Source organism: Bos mutus, chromosome 8, assembly GCF_027580195.1.
Source record: "Bos mutus isolate GX-2022 chromosome 8, NWIPB_WYAK_1.1, whole genome shotgun sequence".
Taxonomy (NCBI): domain Eukaryota; kingdom Metazoa; phylum Chordata; class Mammalia; order Artiodactyla; family Bovidae; genus Bos; species Bos mutus.
Genome location: NC_091624.1, coordinates 110482342 through 110499100, shown reverse-complemented (window position 1 = coordinate 110499100; position 16759 = coordinate 110482342). Strand labels below are relative to the sequence as shown.

General features: G+C 48.3%; 1 protein-coding gene across 1 annotated transcript in view; it reads left to right on the top strand.

Annotated features, from left to right (window-relative positions):
• The window catches only part of PALLD (palladin, cytoskeletal associated protein), a 364323-nt gene that overhangs the window by 192866 nt on the left and 154698 nt on the right, over positions 1-16759 (top strand).

Below are 16759 nucleotides of genomic sequence, written 5' to 3'. Positions count from 1 at the left end.
TGCGGGGTTGCGCTGGTGCCACCGGGGAGGGTGGTGGTGAACCCGTTAGAGAGTCAGTTAAGGGATCCCTCTGAGCAGAGCAGAGCTGAGTCCCTACCCTGACGGAGGTCGGCGGGAACGTCAGAGTCCTATCATTGAGGCCGTGTTTGCCCGAGGATGGACTCCCCAGGGCCTGTGCTCCCCTCGCTGTCTGGGGGAGGGGTGTGCTGTGGGGCAGGAAGCAGCCTCAGGACAGGAGTGACTGCTTCCTCCCCCTGACTGTGACTCATTGTGGGAACAGGCCAGTTTTCAGATTAGGATGGCATCTTACATTCATTCATCACTTTATTGTTTATTGGGCAGTTTCGTGGGCATTATTAGACCACTCAAATAACAAATCAGCCAGACTAGTGCCTGAGTCAACAGATGGGCAGGCACTTCTGTGAAAGGAAACTTCTGCACTGCCTGTATCACAGCTTCAGAACTTGCTTTTATTATCTTTTACAATGAACACCTCAGGCTTCCTCATGTATCTGCCGGGCTCGTTTTGTGGGCGGTGGGCTGCTCAGTTGTGTACAGTAGCATGTTCCTCACCTAGACAAAGCCCCCTGAGATGCGGGACAGGTCTCAGCAGCTCAGAGAGGCCACCTGAAGAGAGGCTTATGCCCCTGTAGCTCCAGCCCACTGAATTAATTGTCTCTGCCGTCTGCTTTTATCTTTGCATCCAGAGTGTGTATTTGCAGTGCTTTGGATGAAGCAAGGGACCAGCTCTCCTGGGGCAGAGAAGGAAGGTGTCCACTAACACCTGCTGGCTCTTGAGTATAAATCACAGGAGAGCAAACAGAAGGGGCTGCTCACAGGCCTCGCAGCCTCCGTATCTCAGGGGTTTCAGCAGCTCTTCAGCTGACTCAACTGTGTGGGGGGATGTCTATAAAAGATGGACGGAACACTTCTGTGGTTATTAAGAGCTACTTAAATGGCTTGGGCACAAATTTGCAGACTGACATCATGATCTGCTTACTAGTCAGGTGTTCAGTTTAAAGTCAAGTCCAGGGAGGACGGATTTCAGTGTCTAAATTCCCTTCATGAGGAAATTGAGGGAAACTTGGTAGCTTAGAAGTCACATTGCTGGTAGCAGGTTTTGTCCTGCTTTCTGTTTTCAAATCTTTGCGTGTAAGTATATCCTTAGAGCATCCCTTCATGATGTCCATGTTGTATGAGTACCTTCCAGTTACTACGGAGGAAATAATATGTGATTGACCCTTCCAACATATATATCAATTTTTAAATTTTCTTAGGAATTGTAGCACTTTTTTGGATTTTGTTTTCATCACAAAGCGAGTGCATGCTTGAAGCGGCAGGTCAAACAATACAGAAGTGGTTGAGGGAACTAGTGCCAAGGTCTGGTATGAGGCCTTCCACCCCTTTCTCTGTTATCTGAGAAGGTTGGCTCATTGTTTTAAAGGTTGTATCCATTGATAGGAATGCCATTGAATGACATCTATAGGTAATGTGGAATGATGTCCAGGGTGTCAATGATTAATGTAACCACTAAGTAAAATTCTTATACATGTCTGTTTCTTTTCATACTTTGGGAAAAAATGAAATTTTGAATCTAACGATTAGCAGTGGAAAAACCGGTCCACTTGAATCTTTTTTCATCAACCCATGATTTTACTTCTTTTCATAGAAAAGGAGGGGCTTATATTTGAGGGGTGGGTAGGGAACTTTATGGCATACCATTCATCTGAATCATTTGTAAGCAAACAAATAGGAAACAATTAGGAGGGACTGAAAATAGTAGGAATTTAAATATTTACTCTTATTAAGTGAATCTGAAAAGGGTATTTTATTTGTTAAATTCCTGAAATAGTGTCATTGTTAGAAGGAAAATCTCTGTATTTTTCCTCTCAAAGAGCTCAGTAGCAATCATGAGAGGGGAAAAAAGACTAAAATGAAAAGATAGAAATGTCCTGAATTCCTTTCTGCAGCAAGATTCTAGAACAGAAACCCCCAGCATGGGTCTTGGCGCCCTCCCAGCCCCTGGCTGCTGTCTGCCTCTGCCCTGAGGGTGCGCCGCCCCCCAGGGTTGTGGGTTCCCCTGTTCACGCCCAAGGCGGTGTCCTTGGCGCAGACTCTGCCCCTCCCCCGGTGTGAGTTCCCTGGGGTTGAGCATAGCCGTTCAGTGACATCCAGGTGCCCACACACCACACCATAGACCAGAGGGCACTTTCACTGCACCCAGGGAAGTCGTGAGAGTGTCTGAGAGTCCCTGTGTCTGACACCCAGCGCCATCCCTCGCAGTACACAGGAGAGGTGAAGTGCTGCTGAAATCATAGTGCTTATCAGAGCCAAAGAGGAGGGGAGGAAGGTAGAATAGCTTGTGAGCTACTTGTCACGTTATCATCCTTGTTCAGAGCCCACCGAGTAAGTCTACAAATGCTACCTGAAGAGGCAACATAAATACACCACTCGGTTTGTTAATGGGAAACAAAAGCCCGTCTCTCTATTCTTGCCGAAAAGCAGTCCCTGAAAGACACAGGCGTGTGTCATCTCCGGGGAAAACCTGGGGGCACCTCGGGGCCACCCTGAGCAGGCGGCGTTCGGAAAGCACAGAGAAGCAGGTCCGTCCGCTCACCAAGCGCATGCCCTGCACCAGGCCCAGAGGAGTGGAAAGAGCGGATGCTGCTGTCAGACCCTGTCACTTCCTGCTTCTTTGACGTTCTTCCTGTGTGTGTGGAAGGAGCCGATGAGGTGTCCGAGAGGCGACGGGAGGAGGGGAAGCCGGGGCACGTCCCTGTGCTGGACGCAGGACCGCTCAACGGGGAGACAGTGCAGGCTTGTGAGCCGAGCGCGGGTCCTCCCCTCGCCTCAGAGCCCGACCTGTGTCTGTGGATGGCGCATGGCGCCGTGACCCTGCAGCGTTCCCTGCTGGCTCACCTGCCCGAGGTGTGGGCGGAGCTTCCTCTGCTTGCGTTCTCACTGCCCCGCCGCGGCGGCCGGAGGAAGCAGTGTCAGGATTCCTACCTGAAAGGGCCAAATGGCTTCTCAGATGGGCTGCTCCTGGGGACCCTTGCGTCTTCCTCCTTGCTCTCGCCCCCACCCTGAGAGCCCCTGTTCTTCCTGCAGCGCTTGTCTTACAATGGGACAGGCCCTATAAATGCACTACTGCTACCGTGTCACCTGGTCCAGTTCTGGGCTGACATCCGCATGATGAGGAGCAGTGGTGAGAGCAGACAGGAGGAGGAGGGGCAGCCTCGACCCTCTCATCACAGGATCAGCTGAGCCGGACCTGCCCTGCTTGGAAGCTCCCCATGGTCCCCACCCCGCTCCTAGACGCGAAATTGGGGTGTGGGGTCCCCTTGCCTGGAGTGTTCACTCGCTGGCATGTCTTTGGGCTGCAGATGGCTGGCTGCCCCCTTTGTTCCCTGTTACCACTTGGCCTGAGGCGTCCCCAGCTGTCCCCATAAACCACAGTCTCTGCTGTCCCCACAGCACGGAGCTACTTCTGATCTCTGCTCACTTGCCTGCAGGCTGGTTTGGGTGATGTTTCTCCCATGGGGATGCTTCTTAACCGTGGAAGACCTCACTGTCTCCTCACTGCCGTTTTGCAGGGTCCTCGGTCAGGGCCTGACAGACCGTAAATGTGCAGAAATATTTTGAATGAATGAGACAAGAACAGACCCACAAAGAGCAAGAAGTCTCTCCCATTTAGAGGGACCTCATTCCTCGGGGTTACTTCTGACCCAGGTACACGATAGGGTCTCTATTCTCTGTCCTCATCAACCACAGAGGTTTCTCACTTGACGGTACTTCCCACTGACCTGCTTGTCCTAGAAGCTGAGTGAATACGAAGGATCAAATTAAAATCCCACTGATGGAGTTACAGTAGAGGACATCCAGGGTACTTGATTTGGGAGCCTTTTCACTTCCTCGTTTCTTCTGCGTCATCTTTTATGAATATCTTCCTTTACAACGCTGTAGAGAGCATAAGATTTGTGGAAAAGCGAGGGACCCTTGCACCCTGCTGCCTGCTGGCCGCAGGGCAGGCACACTGCTGCTTCAAGGTGTGTGTCCTTGACGGGTCAGCACCGTTTGACGCGGACGTCTGCTTACCTTCCAGGGCTGCTGGCTGCTCCTCCCCATCCTGTTTACGTGGGATGCGGCCCAGGCCCCAGGCGCAGCCCTGTCAGCACGTTGGAAGTTTTCCTTCCTTTTCCCTTTGCTGGCTGGGGTTCGGGATCTTGCTCTTAAATTCTGTCCCTCTGCCTGGTTGGCTTTAGAACACAAATGGTCTCCTAGGTCCTATCCTAGGATAAGCCTTACCTGCTAGATCTAAACACACAGAACAAAGAGAAAATGAGGAAAGCAGTTGGGGGCAAAGTAAGGAACAAAGGTCAAAGAGAGCCCTCTCCCAGCAGGTATGATGAGGTCCTTAAAGATACAGACATGTCCTAAAAGAAGCTTGAGTCCTTCTTGTGTCTAAAATAGAGTTGGAAGTATTTGCTGATGACACTACGTATATTTGAAGTAGTTCTCAGCCATCCAGAAGAATGCTTTGAGTTCATCTTAAATATTAGGTGCTTTCCGTGAACGAGTGCGTGATGATGCAATGCCTATTCAGTGAATCCATCTCATCTCGTCTAAGTGCATATGAGGGCCCCTTGGGTGATCACAAAGTGAGCTGGAAAATGTAGTCCCTGCTGGCTAGAGACCTTTTATTTTTAAAGAGGCAGACCTGGCTCAGAGGAAAGACAGAGCCATGTATGAACCACATGCCCAGAGACAGTGCTATGAATCTGGTGTCCAAATATTAACAAAAGTGTTGAGCAGAAACTACTAGAAGAAACTGATGTATGACCTGAATACATACTGTGAAAGAAAAATTCTGTGAAAGAAAAAGAAGTACTATTTCAACAAACTAAATGTGTGTTATGTGGGATTCTCTGGCAGTCCAGCGGTTAGGACCCGTGTTGTCACTGCTGAGGGCACTTTTAGTCCTTGGTCAGGGCACTAAGATCCTGCAGGTCACACGGCATAGCCAAAAAAATAAGTGAAAGTTCCTACTGTGTGTTAGAAGGAAATACAGCAGATGTTACCAGGAGCTCTCAGGGAGGTGGGCTTCTGAGCACGTGATGTTTTCTTGTTCACTTGATTTCCCAACTGATTTTTCAACAATATGAGTTCTTTTATGCTTACAAGTGTTATTTTAAAAGAATAAGCCCTGGAACTTTCCTGGTTGTCCAGTGGTTAAGACTCCACTTTTCTAATGCAGGGGCCCGGGTTCTGTCCCTGACTGGGGAGCTGAGATCCCACATGCCTTGTGGCATGACCAGAAAAAAAAAAAGACAGTTTTTTAAAAAATCCAATTTTAAAAATTCATTAACAAAATAAGCCCGTTTGTAGCCTGTCTCTGCCATCCTCCGCCCTCTGTACAGCCTCAGCTCAGTCACCTAGGCTGGTCAGCTCTGAACACAGCTGGAGGCCGGAGGCTGCGGCCCGTGAGCTCCCCGCCCCAGCCCCGAGCCCTCCTCTCCTCCCAGACGCTGGAGGCTCCTGGACTCCCCGTGGGCTGTGACCGCATCCTGGGAGCCCTCCCTGGAGAACACCCTGTGTTCCAGACAGACTCTGCTCCTCACTCACTGTCTGTGCACCTCTCCTCTCCGCCAACCACACCCCCTTCCTGAGGTGTGTCTCAGGCATTGGGATAAAAGTGACAGGAGTCAGACATTTCGGTCTTAAAGCCCAGATAAGCCAGATATTTTTCAGGTCAGCCTTGAGTGACCAGTCCACATGGGGCCTCGCATAGAAAGTAGGATGAAACCTCCGGCTCAGAAGCACTGGGGAAGGAGAAGAGACCCAAAAAGGAAGATTGAGGTTCCGAGTCAGATAACAATACTGTCAGGAAAATACCTGCCAACTGAGGAAGGGGGGCTGTGGCGAATGGGATGAATAAGAGCCAGCAAGGCTGAGGCTAGCCATGAGAGAGGTCAGGGAATCCAGGATAGGACTTGTGTGCTTTGTGGAAATGGGGAGAACCCATTGGGATTGGACACTGGCCCACGGTGCCCCCAGGGAGCCTGGTCTCAGGACTCGGTAACAGCCGTGGTGGTCTGCCCTCCAAGGTGAACACCGCATCAAGGCTTTCTCCTTGGCCTGCACCACCGGCCGGGCCCTTGCTGGGTCAGAAAGGGAAGCAGGTGAAGCTGGATTGGGGCTTGAGGGGAAAAGAGCTAGGAGTCAAGGGAATGGACACCAAGGATGAAGATGACTCAGGAGGGGAGATGGGATAACAGGGAGATGGGGAAGCAAGCGAAGGGGGAGAGGATGCTGAAAGTTCAAAACCTCAAGACAGAGGAACTTGCGAGTGGCTGAGGCATTCCAGGGATGTCTGAGTGTCCAGTGGAGGTGCAGGACAGGCTGTCACAGCATGGAGAAGGTGGTCAGGGAGTCCAAAGGGGACACTTGTCTGTGTCTGACTCTGTGACCCTATGGACTGTAGCCCGCCAGGCTCCTCTGTCCATGGGATTCTTCAGGCAAGAGTAGTGGAGTGGGTTGCCATGCCCTCCTCCAGGGGATCTTCCTAACCCAGGGATTAAACCCGGGTCTTCTGCAATGCACGTGGGTTCTTTACCAGCTGAGCCACAAGGGAAGCCCAAGAATACTGGAGTGGGTAGCTTGTCCCTTCTTCAATGGATCTTCCCAACCCAGGAATCGAACCAGGGTCTCCTGCATTGCAGGCAGATTCTTCACCAGCTGAGCCTCCAGAGAAGCCCAAAGTGGACACTTTAGAGGAACGTTTACATGGATGACGGCCAGGGGAAGCAGTGAAGCTGTCAGCAGAGTGAGGACCTGGCCAGGGCTGGCGTCAAGCTGGGGAGAGGGGTGCTGGGCGGGCGCAGAGATCTTGAAGAGAGATAGCCACCCGGGGGGATCAGCACTGTCCTCGGAGTGGACCAGGGAGTCCAGGACCACGTGGGACTACTCTGGACCACATGATCCAGAGAGGATCAAAACAGGTTTCCTAACATTCTCAAGACTTCAGTAACGTGCAACAGTACAGAAGCATTTCCAGTGACACTGTTCGAGGAGGCGGGGTGTTGTGTGGGAATAAGGACCCCACAGATAACCCTGCAGAGGGGGCTCTGTGGGCCCAGAGCAGGGGGGCTAGGAGAAGAGGCAGGGGGCCGGGAGGAGAGGCAGGGCCAGGCTGCCTCGGGGGAGGGGCGGGGCAGGACCATCAGGTGGTGGGGTCACCTGCTGGGGTTTTACGCCCAGCAACCCAGGCACAGTATCAGTACTGAGAAGTAGATGGCCATCTCCAGTCCAGTTCACACTTGTTTGTTCGTAGCAGTGTGTTTTTATTTTATTTTATTTCCATCGTAGCAGTGTGTTCGTTCTGTGGTTATCCACCTCTTCCACCCAGGGAAGACTGTGAGTGAGTTTTTATTGCATAAGCCTCTTTCCTAGATTTTCATACTGTAAGGCAGTCATTCTCAGCTAATGAGTCTCTAACCCTTTGGTATTGAATTTCAGTTTGTGTCTACAACTTTTACTACTAGAGAATTTATTTCTGTCTGCTGCAACAGACCAACATTGGGTTGCCAGTTTTGTTTCTGTTTTGTTTTTTTTTTTTTACCATCCATTTCTTTTTTTCTGTGAACATGTAGATTCTCCACTGAACAGAATCCATCACCTAATGGTGAAAATACTAGTCACAGGGAGCTTTATTTGAGTTAATTCCTCTTACATGTGTAAAAGCAGACTGCTCATTTTCTCAGCAAACATAAGGATGACTGTTTCCTTACTTGACTTAAGTTACGATTACACAAACCTTGTGGAGAGCACTGGAATGGATGTTGGTTTTTGAAAACTTTTTCCATATGTGGCAGGGAACTGGATATTCTTTCATTTGGTTTTACGAATAAGGTCCTTATTAAACGAGTTGGATAAAATACGTAGATTTTCATGAGACACGTTGGCTGGATAACCGTGTGTAAATTGACACACACGTTTGCTCCCTTCTTCAAAAGGAAGCTATGAATTAATTGTAGTCAGGACCTGCAGCTTTGCTGTGTGAGGTTCACATCTTCTGACCCTGGGTGTGGAGGTCATACGAGGGCGACGTGGGCGCCTCCTGTGATCAAGGCTGTGGGAAGGATATGTATTGACTCTGAAGGTTTTTGATGATGCTCAAAAGCCTTTGTAAACAAAAGCATTCAGCTAGTGTCTCTGTCTCTTGCGTCTCTCCCCCATCTTAACTCAGAAACCCTGGAGTGTGCCTGTTGTATGCGCTGCTTTGGTTCTCAGCATCCCATGGGTCCCCCTTGTATGTCTATGAGGCCGAGGGTGTATCTTTGCAGATGGTCTTTGTGAGTCCAGCCTCCTGGTATGAAGCTAGTGACACCGTGGATTCACTAGCATATTCTCCAAGTATTTTCCCTTCTCTCTGCATGTTGGGAACCACAAAAGAGTAGGTCCAGTTCACTGGTATGCTTTTTTATCTCAGAAGATTTTAGAAATCGGTCACATATGGGTAATTATGTGGCTAGGCTATCATTGCAAACTTTTCTGCTTTCCTAGTAATAGCCATTAAATGTGAAGGTTGTGAAAGATTTCTGGAAAGACCACAAATATTTCCTTGTCCTTGTTTCTTTCTTCGTTGGAAAATAGTTACTGTGCCATCTGGTTTCTGGGATGTATCATTGTGTGCAGTACCGTCTGCAGCAAGAAAAACAAAAGCCATCAAACACGGCCTGAGTACCATGCGGTGCACAGGGAAAGGTCTCCTGTCATTTCTAACTTGGACTTGGTAGCTTGGCCCTCTGGACAGTTTGGCCCCGGGGCGGAAGCCTCATTCTGGGAGACTGTGTTTGTCATCTGATTCCCTCCTGTCGTTCACGAAGCTGTTGTTTCCTTTGAGCAGCGTCCTTTACAGCCAGTGTGGATTATGTCACAAAGCAGTCTCACACTCGGAGGAGCGGGTTCCACAGTGAGGCCTCCTAGAGAAACAGCAGGAGTTTCACTTCATGTGTTCTCATTAAACTGCGTTTAAGAACTGTATTTGGTCTCGTCCTTACTGTGACAGTCTGACACTAAACAGCTGTCTTGCTGGAGAGAAAGATAATGAAGAAGTTTTAATTTTTACCCGAAAATGGCATACGGAAGTTTCTAGAAGCAGTGAGATGGCCCCTGTCCGTGTGTTACTTGAGAAGTTGATTTCCGCCAAGGGCCACTGCCCCCATGGCCACTGTGTGTCACCCATGGGGAAACGGCGAGGCTTTCTCCTACACATAACGAAAGGTCAAAGACCGCTTGCACACAGCCTGTAGGAAGCAGTGTAAGTAAACTGGAATTCTCCCAGAGTCGTGAGTGGGTGGAGTGAGGGGGGGCCGGCTCTGCAGTGCTGCCTTTGTTCTGGAGGAGGAGGGTGCCTCGGAAACGGGAACCCTTGCTCCGCATCCGGGCCTGCATCTCTCAGCATCTCCTCCTACCTGAGTGCCTGGCAGGATGCAGGCAGGCTGGTGATGAGCTAGATGCCACCCAGATGTAGACCAGGCCTCAGACCTACAGCGGGATTTGGGTGGAACTCTGTGTCTGAGGGGGTCCAGGCAGACAACAGGCATCGCGGACAGGCCCCAACTGGGTGTGTTTGGGGAAGCCATCCCACCAGGCTGGCTCTGTGTGGTGGGTTTGGGTGGGAGATTGGCCTGAGCTGAATGGCCTTTTGCTTAAGAGCTTGACCTCTGGAAAATGACCAGAAGTCGCTCTAACACTGTAAGTATCTATAGATGATACATTAAAGTTTCGAATTCCTCTGTCTCCCAGATCCTTCCTAGCCTGCAGCATACACTCCACAGGATCTTGTTGTTCAGTCATGCAGTTATGCAGCCGTGTCTGACTCTTTGTGACCCCATGGACTGTAGCGTGCCTGGCTTCCCTGTCCTTCACCATCTCCTGGAGCTTACTCAAATTCATGTCCATTGAGTCGGTGATGCCATCCAACCATCTCATCCTCCGTCATCCCCTTCTCCTCCTGCCCTCAATCTTTCTCAGCATCAGGGTCTTTTCCAATGAGGCAGTTCTTTGCATCAGATGGCCAAAGTATTGGAGCTTCAGCTTCAGCATCAGTCCTTCCAATGAATATTCAGGACTGATTTCCTTTAGGATGGACTGGCTTGATCTCCTTGTAGTCCAAGAAACTCACAAGAGCTTTCTCCAACACCACAGTTCAAAAGCATCAATTCTTTGGCGCTCAGCCTTCTTTATGATCCAACTCCACAGAGTCTAAAACAAACTAATTTAGGGTTGTATGAGAAAATAACTGAGTTCCTCTAGCTCGCTGCGTCCCACTTGGTTGTGAGCAATCTCTCATTTACTCTGGATTTATTCCCAGGTTGAGTCATTTTCCCCCAGTGTCAAATTTCCCCTGTGATCTACTTTCACATGCAATTTATAGACATCAACTTTTTGATCTTTTTTTATTAATTTTTTTCCTTGAGCAATCATTGTCATGGAGCACCATATTAGTTAAGGTGTGCAGTGTGTTTCCTATATATGTGAACACTGTGAAACAGCCACCGCAATAAGTCCATTTGATACCCATCACTGTGAGGAGGACATTGGAGACCAACTGTCTTAGCAGCTTAGAAATATACAGCACAGCATTGTTAACTGTGGCCAACATGTGATCCATTACATCCCAGACTTAGTTATCTTACAACTGGATTGTGTAGCTTTTGATCCTTCTTCAGGCATTTTACTTACCCCTCACCACCTCCAGACTCTGGCAACCATCAATCTAATCTCTGTATCTGTGAGTTCCAGTTTTTTGGGTCTTGTGATTTTCTTTTAAAGATTCCGCATAAAAATGAGGTCATACGGTTTTAGTCTTTCTCAGTCTGTCATGTACCATATTGCCTTCAAGGTCCATCCATGTTCTCAAAAAGAGCAGAATTGCCTTCTTTTTATGGCTGAATATTGTGTGTGTGTAGAAGCGCAGGAGAGAGAGGGGACACCCTCCTGTCTTTACCGTTCGTCCACTGATGGATGTTTAGGCTGCATCCATCTCGGCTGCTGTGAATGGAGCTAGAGCAAACATGGGGTGCAGCTGTCTCTTCAAAATAGCAATTTCATTTCCTGAAGATAAATGTCCAGAAGTATAATCACTGGCCCAGAAGGTAGCTCTGCTTCTAAGTTCTGTGAACTCTCCCTACTGTTCTTCTTGGTGGCTGCACCAATTCACCTTCCCACTGACAGTGTAGGAGGGTTCCATTCTCTCCGCACCCTCTCCAGCATTTATCAGATATAGACTTTTAGATGATGGCCATTCTGACAGGTGTGAGTGGATACCTCCTTGCAGTTTTGATTTGCATTTCTCTAATGATTAGTGATACTGAGCATCTTTTCAGGTGTCTGTTGGCCATCTGTGTGTCTTCCTTAGAAAAATGTCTGTTCAGGTCCTCTGCCCATTTTTAATCAGGCTGTTCATTTTTTTTTTTCCCCTGCTGTTGAGTCCTGTGAGGTGTTCGTATAGTTTGGGTATTAACCCTTTATTGGTCATATAATTTACAAATATTTTCTCTGTTTTTGTGGGTTGCCTTTTTTGTTTTTGTCGATGGTTGCCTGTGGTGTGAGCATGTCTTGTTCTAAGAAACAATCTATTCATTTATGGTCCATGTTGACTTGAGTGTATAATCAGAACACTCTCTAAAGGTGAAACAAGATTATCGTGGAGATTACAGGAGGGAAAAACCACTCTATACGGTCATAACCTGAGAGCCTCCACCGTGGCTGGACACTCCCCCGCTGACAAAGGCACATGGTGGATGGATGTTTATCCTTATGGGAGCAGTGACTGTTGTCCTACATGAAGAGTAGGTAGACACGCTGGGCATTTTTCCTCTGAAAACGCTTAATTGCTGCTACTTATACGACCTGGCGTGTCACACTGATGTAACATTTCAAAGTAAGGAGTTGCGTGAGTCACAGAGACATTGTTTCGGCACCTTTGTGCAGGTGCAGGAGGCCAGTCTGATGGTGGGCGTGTCTGGGAGACGGTGCTCAGGCTCACCCAGTCTATTCCCCATCCTGCTTCTGGCCTTCTTTTTATAATGAACTATCTGTAGCCTTGTCGGGTCTTGTTGAGACCACCAGGGCAGCTAGTCAGCACCTTCTAAACACTGTTGCTGCTTTTTCTTTTTTAACTGAGAAGGTCTGTTTTAACAGTGTTTTCTTCATTTCTGCTGTGCAACAGAGTGACTCAGTTATACATGTACATACGCATCCTTTTCCATATCCTTTTCCATCATGGTTTGTCACAGGATACTGACTGTAGTTCCCTGTGCTGCCATTCTGTTTGTAATGGCTTGCATCTGCTAGCCCACGCCCCCACTCCATCCCTCCCTCCTCCTCGGCAACCGCAAGTCTCTTCTCTGTGTCTGTGAGACTGTTCCTGTTTCATAGATAAGGTCATTTGCATCATATTTTAGATTCTACATATGTGGTATTTGTCATTCTCTGACTTCACTTAGTATGATAATATCTAGCAGTGGGCCATTGCTACAGATGGCATTATTTCATTCCTTTTCATGGCTGAGTAACATTCCATTGTGTGTATGTACCACACCTTCTTTATCTGTTCATCTGTTGATGGACATCTAGGTTGTTTCCTGGTCCTGGCTGTTGTGAAAACTGCTGCAGTGAACATTGGGGTGCATTAAACGTTGCATTTCTTGTGTTATTTTCCTGCTGTGAAAGTATCTGAAATGCAGATGTGTCCCCTGGCAGGCCCCGCATTCTCCTCTCCATTCTTGACCACTGCTCTGTGGCACAGGGCACAGCTGTTCCTCCTGATTCCCCTTCACTGTCATCTTCGCAGTGCCTTCGCTTCTTTCTTTTCTTGGTTTCTGGCTCCTAAATGCCCAATGTTTCATTTTTTCATTTTCCTCTCTCATATGCCAGAAGCACACACTCTCCAGTAGCTTTCAAAGAAAGCATAAAGGACCAGTGGCTTCTAGAACCAGACATGGAACAACAGAGTGGTTCCAAATTGGGAGAAGAGTACATGAAGGCTGTATATCATCATCCAGCATATTTAACTTATTTAACATCATATGAAATGCCAGCCTGGATGAAGCACAATCTGGAATCAAGATTGCCAGGAGAAATATCCACAACCTCAGATATGCAGATGACACCACCCTAATGGCAGGAGTGAAGAGAAACTAAAGAGCATCTTGATGAAGGTGAAACAGGAGAGTGGAAAGGTTGGCTTAAAAACTCAACATTCAGAAAACTAAGATCATGGCATCCGGTCCTATCACTACACGGGAAATAGATGGGAAAAAAATGGAAACAGTGACAGATTTTCTTTTCTTGAGCTCCAAATTCACTGTGGATGGTGACTGTAACTAAATAAAAGATACTTGCTCCTTGGAAAGAAAGCTGTGACAAACATAGATAATGTATTAAAAAGCAGAGATTTCACTTTGCCAACAAAGGTCCATAGAGTCAAGGCTATGGTTTTTCCAGTAGTCATGGACGGATGTGAGAGTTGGACTATAAAGAAGGCTGAGTGCCAGAGAATTGATGCTTTGCAACTGTGGTGCCAGAGAAGACTCTTGAGAATCCCTTGGACTGCAAGGAGATCAAACCAGTCAATTCTAAAGGAAATCAACCCTGAATATTCATTGGAAAGACTAATGCTGAAGCTGAAGCTCTAATACTTTGACCACCTGTTGCACAGAGCCGACTCATTATAAAAGACCCTGATTCTGGGAAAGGTTGAGGTCAGGAGGAAGAGGGGGCAAAAGACAATGAGATGGTTGGATGGCATCACTGACTCAATGGACATGAGTTTGAGCAAACTGGGAGATGGTGAAGGACAGGGAAGCCTGGCATGCTCAGTCCCTGGGGTCGCAAAGAATTGGACAGAACTTAGTGACTGAATAACGAATAACAAATGACCCTGGTTGTCTGAAAATGTTTTTATTTTATCCGCACACTAATTTGGCAGTTTGGCTGGGTCTGAAGGGACAGATAGATTTTCCCTAAAAGTTTTGAGGAAATGGCTTCAGAGTCTTCCAGTTTCCAGTGTTGACATGGAAGAGTCCGGTGCCAGTCTGCTTTCTGGACCTTTGTGTGTGACCAGTTATTTTTTCATTCTACAAACCTGTCAGATCTCATCTTTGATCCTAGGGCTCTGAGACTTCCTCAGGGATGCACAGTATTTCTCCAGCCTTATACAGGATATTTAGGTAGGATAGTTGCAATTTGAAAATTTATTCTGCAAATTTCTTCCTATCACTTTTTGCCTCCTCTCCAGTCTCTCAGTCCTCTCTTGCCAAAATTTGTATCATCCTGATGCTTAGAACTGCGGCATTAGGCCTGAGGTTCTGATTTTCTGGTTTTTTCTTGCCTGTTTCCATTGTGCTTTCTGTAGATCTCTTCACCTTTGTCTCCCAAACCTTTAGCTGAATTTGTCATTTCTGCAGTCATACTTTATTTCCCAAGTCTTCTTTCTCATTCTCTAGATTTTCTGTGGCATCCTGCTGTGTCAGGGATGACATCGTGCCCTGTATCTCTCTGCAGCTATTAATCATTGGATGTTTTTATTGGGGTGGGGGGGGCGTGACTGACATTATTGTTGTTACTTAGCTGTCCCCCACCATTTTCAGAATTTTCTCTATTCCCTCAAGTTTCTTTCTTGCTTGCTTTCTTTTTTGTATCCACTTGCCCTGAATTCTGTGTCTGAGGTTTTTCTTAAATATCTCATGATCACTGACTGGAAACTGTCTGGTTGGCTGCGTCTTGCTGGTGGGTAGCAGTCCCCCTAGTATTCGGCGAGGACCCCAAATGCCGGGGTCTACAGGCCTTTCCTTGTAGGTTGCTCAGTTTCTCCAGAAGAAAAAGTGTTCATTTCCTTCCCTGGCTGAGACTGGACAAGCAGGGACTGCTTGGCAGACATATGGAAGCTGGGGGAGAGGGGGCTGGCCTCATCCCTAGGTGGACACATCCACCTAATTCCTGAGCTCATCTTCAACCCCTTCCCTCTGCTGGGCCAGGTGTCACTGGGTCTGACTGTCCCCATAGTGGAAGCCTCCTGACTCTGAAGGACAGGAGGAGGCGTGGCTGAGGCTCCAGGAACGGGTGGAGCTGGTCTCCCAGGAACCCCCAGGCTGCCCTCTGCTCTGCCATCCCCCGCCGGAGGAGGCTAGTGGCCAGGCCTTCAGCTGCTCAGGGAGCGCCTTTCCTGTTGGTGTCAGCTCATGGGGGCACCTGGTTGTCACCCTGCTGTCCTGGAAGTCAGTGAGGCTCCCTTCACTCGTATTCCAGTGAAACTGCAGTGGTTCTCTCTCCCTCCCTCCTCTCTAACACCCCTGACCTAAGAAAGAAACAAAAATAGAATGCATCCATTGAGTCCACCACAGTTTAGTAAAAGCCCATTTGTGACTGTGGACCTTGTTGTTAAAGGGACACTCCAGTCTCAGGAAGCAGTGTAGACTGAGGAGAGCTCCTCTACCGCAGACTAGATGACCTTGAACAAGCCTCTCATGCCCCATCTCAGCTCCTTCTCGAGTCAAGGGCATGTCGATGTACCTGCTTCATGGGACTGTGGTCTTAGGGACAATGTGCTGGCGCAGAGCGGAGCCACAGGGCGGGCACCCAGCTGGTGCTGCCTACCTTTGTTGGCATTATTTTCATTAAGGCAATGTGGACAATGACTCTTTTGTTCCTTGACTGCAGATACAGAAAGTTTCTGAAATAACCAACTCACAAACCTTGCAAAATACAAGTGAATTTTTCCTAGGTTATGTTCCCTCACACCCCTCCACCCCAGCTTCACCTTGAAAATGTAGTGAGGAAAAAAATTTGATGGAAAAATCACTGACCAATTAGGAGTTCTGGTTTTCATTCAAGTCCCCTAGAGTTCCTAAAAATTACATGTGTGAACTTTAAATGCTGAATATCAGAAATGAGGGGAGTAGGGACTTTCCTGGCGGTCCAGTGGTCAGGACTCTGCCCTTTCACTGCATGGGGCACGGGTTCAGTCTCTGGCTGGGAAACTAAGATCCCCCTGCTGCATAGCACAACCAGAAAAGAGAGAGAGAGAGAAATGGCTGGGGCGGGGACGCTTATGCTTACATAAGGCTGCAGAATGTTGGCAGTCTGTTCTCTGGGGCAGGCTCAGTGCTATCGCCATGCAGGAAACACTGCTCATGGACCACAGGGGACCCTCAAAGCCCTTTAATAACCAACTGATCTGTCATGAAGGAGAAGTTTCTAAATTCACCAAGGCCTGTCTGCATCTCCTCCCATGACAAAGAACTCTGGAAACTTCGGGCAGCCCAGGACCCCTGTCCGTGTCTGCAGCCCAGGACAGACCCTCTTCCACAGGGAGTTTCTGAAGAATTCTTACTGGTCAGCTCTCCTGAAGCCCCTTCCCTCTCTTGTTTCCATGCAGGTGAGTGACTTAGACTCAGTGCCAGGTGAATAACTTGAAGGACAAGTGTAGCGATGATTCAGAGGAGCCGTGAGTCATAAGGGAGAGAGGAAACTTAACGTGTGTTGCTGGGGGTGAGCCCAGAACAACCTGAGCTGATGTAGGGCAGGCTGGTAACCTTTTATTGGAGAAAGCCAGTTGCTGCCTACCCAGTCCAGCAGTCCAGGGTCTGTTGGAAATGATATTTAGGGTCAGGGAGCATAATCAGAAATATGAGAAAAGTGTAGGATGTTTACAGATGTCTCCAAAAGTAACCATGAGCTCAAAGTGCAATTC